The 4,968-nt window shown below is 40.2% G+C and overlaps 1 pseudogene; it reads left to right on the top strand.

Annotated features, from left to right (window-relative positions):
* On the top strand, positions 4,113-4,592 carry LOC102182771 (annotated as a pseudogene).

Below are 4,968 nucleotides of genomic sequence, written 5' to 3'. Positions count from 1 at the left end.
TACACCAGCTTTTTCACTCTCTTCTTTTACTTTCATCAAGAGGCTTTTCAGTTCCTCTTCACTTTCTGCCATAAGAGTGATGTCATCTGCATATCTGAGGTTATTGATATTTCTCCCAATAATCTTGATTCCAACTTGTGCTTCATCCAGCCCAGCATTTCTCATGATGTACTCTGCATATAAATTAAATAAGCAGAGTGACAATATACAGCCTTGACATACTCCTTTTCCTATTTGGAACCAGTCTGTTCCATCTGGTTCTAACTGTTGCTTCTTGACCTGCATACAGATTTCTCAGGAGGCAGGCAAGGTGGTCTGGTATTCCCATGTCTATAAGAATTTTCCACAGTTTATTGTGATCCACACAGTCAAAGTCTTTGGCATAGTCAATAAGGCAGAAGTAGATGGTTTTCTGGAACTCTCTTGCTTTTTTGATGATCCAGCGGATGTTGGCAATTTGATCTCTGGTTCCTCTGCCTTTTCTAAATCCAGCTTGAACATCTGGAAGTTCTTGGTTCACATACTGTTGAAGCCTGGCTTGGAGAATTTTGAGCATTACTTTACCAGCATGTGAGATGAGTACAATTGTGCAGTAGTTTGAATATCATTTGGCATTGCCTTCTTTGGGATTGGAATGAAAACTGACTTTTCCATTCCTGTGGCCACTGCTGAGTTTTCCAAATTTGCTGGCATATTATGTATAGCAGTTTCACTGCATCATCTTTTAGAACTTAGAAGAGCTCAGCTGGAATTCTATCACCTCCACTAGCTTTGTTTGCAGTGATGCTTCCTAAGACCCACCTGACTTCAGACTCCAGGATGTCTGCCTCTAGGTGAGTGATCACACCATCATGGTTATCTGGGTCATGAAAATTTTTTCGTATAGTTCTTCTTTGTATTCTTGCCACTTCTTAATATCTTCTGTTTCTATTAGATTCATATCATTTCTGTCCTTTATTGTGCCCATCTTTGCATGAAATGTTCCCTTGGTATCTCTAATTTTCTTGAAGAGATCTCTAGTCTTTCCCATTTTATTGTTTTCCTCTATTTCTTTGCATTGATCACTGAAGAAGGCTTTCTTATCTCTCCTTGCTATTCTTTGGAAGTCTTCATTCAGATCTGTATATTTTCTTTTTCTGCTTGCCTTTAGCTTCTCTTCTTTTCTCAGCTATTTGTAAGGCCTCTTCAGACAGCCATTTTGCCTTTTTGCATTTCTTTTTCTTAGGGATGGTCCTGATCACTGCCTCTTGTACAATGTCACGAGCCTCCGTCCATAGCTCTTGGCTCCTTAGCAGAATTTGTACAATTTCTCTGATCTTCTCCAGCTCCAGCCTGAACACTAGGCCTGGCCCTAAGGTGGTGGTGGTTGTTTTTTAGTCACTAAATCCAGTGCGACTCTCTGTGACCAATGAACTATAGCCTACCAGGTTCCTCTGTCCATGGAATTCTTCAGGCAAGAATGCTGGAGTGGATTGCTATTTCCTTCTCAAGGGGATCTTCCCAACTTTGTATAGTTTCTCTAATCCTTTCTAGCTCCAGCCCAAACCACAGCCTGAGTGACAGCCCAGGCCCTAAGGAGCAACCTCTTATTCTATGAACAGGCTCTTTCTAGGGTCTGGGACACTGTGCCTGCTTTCACTTCTGCTTAGAATTGCCCCAACCCTTCCATCTCTGACCGGCCTCTACTTGTCTTCTCTCTTTAAACACTAGTTTCCAGGCTGCCTGCCTTGCCCCCTGCTCATCCCTCATGAGTAGAGCCTTTCTGTCTACTTCCATAAGGCCACGTGTCACTTACACACCACATATTCCTCACTCTTTATTACCTGTGCATGTGGTTTCCCCAAGATGATCTGCATGATCTAAGAGCTTAAAGGTCAAGCTGCTCTTCCCAAAGTATTAATTGTATCTCACACATATAAATGCTCAATAAATAACTGCTGAGCTTGTTTGGGGGTACCAGCAGAAGCTCAAGAAAAAAAAAAGAGGGAGATAAAGAGTAGGGCTGCATGCCTGACAGAGACAGAGAGAAGATCATTTGAATCAGAAGAAGATCTAGAAAGAAGTTAGTTATTCAAGATATGTATACATTTTCTGGGAACGCATGTAAGAATTAAAGATTTTAAAATTTAAAAAAATTTTAAAAAAAAGTAAAAAAAAAAAAACCTATACTTTGAAAAGCATGAAGGCAAAAAGTTCCAAATTGTTCTGTCAAAACACAAAAATACCATCCTTATTTTGTACCACAATCCTATCCTCCCTCCGTGCTCCATGAATGAATAGTTAAAGCAATAAGAAATGAAAAGGAAAACAAGTTACTCACTTCTTATGAGAGTATTGATATAAACAGCAATAAACATCAAAAAATGAAAAAAAAAAGATATGTATACATTTTCTTATTGTTATTTCAAAAAGGTAAATTTTTCACACTTAAAAGTAAGTAAATAAACTGATGAATATTCAATGTCAGTAAGATAAGAGGGCATGTTCAAGTTCCGGAACTGGATCAGTGGTCTTTGAATGCTCCCTAGGACATGGAAAAACTGTGTGTCCCCAATCAAGATAGTCTTCTTTCCTGTAAAGAGAAACATAGAGTTGTTGCACAGTTTATGGTGAGCACTAGTAGAAGGCAATCCATGGGAAAAAATTAGTTTACACATAGTTAGCTGATACATGGCACAGTGCATGCGTGAGTGCTCAGCTGTGTCTGACTTTTTGTGACCCCATGGTCTGTAGCCCACCAGGAACCTCTGCCCATGAAATTTTCCAGGCATGAATACTGGAACAGGTGCCATTTCCTACTCCAGGGTATGTTCCTGACCCAAGGATTGACCCTGAGTCACCCGCATTGGCAGGTGTATTCTCTACCTGGCAAACTGCATGGCGCAGTACATGGGAGCTTTTTTGATAGCAATATTATTAGAGATAGCTAAAGTTGAATTTAAGCATATTTCTCTACAGGCAGTGTTCATTTAAGTCATAAAATATAATGGTTACCATAAATACATGGACCTGCTTTAAGTTTTCCTTAAGGGTTTTATTCAGCAGGTTTAGGCTTTTTAATTTCGTAACAATAATCTCTTCTCTGGTTTCAATTAACAACAACAAGCTACAGTGAGTCTTGTTTAAAGCAAAAACATACAAAATAGGGCAAAAGGGTAAGGGTAAACAGAGGAACTGGATCCCCCATGGGGAGAGAAACCCAAAGAAATCTGGATTTTGAAGTGTATGTCCATGTTCATAGTACTCAGTGTCTTCAAACTCCTTTTTTAAGATTTAAAGACAATTTTTTTATCATGTGATAAAAGTGGCAGTTTCTTAGCATAGAATTTAAGATTAAATTTAGAAATGGGAAGAGGTGTGTAACAAAGACAGCAATTTAAAATGACAGCCTCAAGGAAGGTCAAAGTGGAATTCTCATGGCATATTCTACCCAAGTTAGAACAGCTACCACCTGACTTGAGAGCTCTTTTTTCTACCAGTATTCAAGGAAGGGAAATACACTTTCCAAGGACAAATCTCCTGGCCGGTTTGTTTCAAAAGTTTTATGTTGGGATTTGCAGTTGAAGACAATTAAAATTTTTGTTCAAATTCACTTGGGCTTTTGTTACTGCTATTTTTATAATAACTATTGCTGCTTTGTTTTAGGAAAAGCTGCCCCTAACCTGTCTTAACAAATTATGTTCTATCAGAAAGTCTGGGAGACTTCCCTGTTGTTCCAGTAGCTAAGACTCCAAGTTTCCAGTGTAAGGCCCCTGGGTTCAACCCCTGGTCAGGGAACTAGATCCCATATTCCACAATTAAAGGACCCAGTACACTGCCACTAAGGCCTGGTATGCCAAGTAAATAAACAAATATTTTTTAAAAGAACCAAGAAAGTCTGCAATTATATCAAGAATATCATGTGGACCTCAGTGGCTGTTATATGAACAAATTATTACTTAACAGGTATGATTTTTCCATTACAACAATTATAAATGATAGGCCAATGGGGTCGCACAGAGTCGGACATGACTAAAGTGACTTAGCAGCAGCAGCAGCAGCAGCAGCAAAGAACAGAAATATAGACTATAAGCATTTATAAGATTTGTCATCAACTGGGCTGGGTGGCAGGTTCTCATTTAGTATGGGAGAAGATGAGTTCTTTGGAGAAAAAATATTCCAGCATCATCATGCAGAATTCATTAAACCTTCACAAAAGATAGGTGATGATTGGGAATGGAGAGCTTCAAAGGCTATATATGTATTCTAATAGCTACATATGCAAAACACATTTTCAAGTTAAAAATGGAACTGCAATGTCACATCAAGGAACATCTGTCCACGTACAGATATTTCTTCCTGTGGAGGAGGCTTTAGATTCCGCGCCCCCACCTCGGTTACATTTTGATGTAACCAAGACCACCACAGCAGCCAAAGTGATTAGATATGGATATCATGTCGTATATTCCTGCAGCTGCCAAGTGCCTGGGCTTTGCTTTAGGGCAAGCTTTTTAGATGGAAGAACTTTAGCTCTGAAGGACGTCTGGGAAGGAATTCATGAGTGCTAAAAGATGCGGCTGCTGCAGGGACCATGGGACACTATTACCCAATAGGAGTATCTGATACTTGGACCAAATGCAACCTACAGATTCAATGCGATCCCCATCAAATTACCAATGACATTTTTCACAGAACTAGAACAAAAAATTTCACAATTCATCAGTTCAGTCGCTCAGTCGTGTCCGACTCTTTGCGACCCCATGAATTGCAGCACGCCAGGCCTCCCTGCCCATCACCAACTCCCAGAGTTCACTCAAACTCATGTCCATCGAGTCAGGGATGCCATCCAGCCATCTCATCCTCTGTCGTCCCCTTCTCTTCCTGCGCCCAATCCCTCCCAGCGTCAGAGTCTTTTCCAGTGAGTCAGCTCTTCACATGAGGTGCCAAAGTATTGGAGTTTCAGCTTCAGCATCAGTCCTTCCAATGAAC

The sequence above is a fragment of the Capra hircus genome, chromosome 6 (assembly GCF_001704415.2).
Source record: "Capra hircus breed San Clemente chromosome 6, ASM170441v1, whole genome shotgun sequence".
Taxonomy (NCBI): domain Eukaryota; kingdom Metazoa; phylum Chordata; class Mammalia; order Artiodactyla; family Bovidae; genus Capra; species Capra hircus.
Note: the sequence above shows the minus strand (reverse complement) of the source record. Positions and strands in the feature narration are given on the sequence as shown.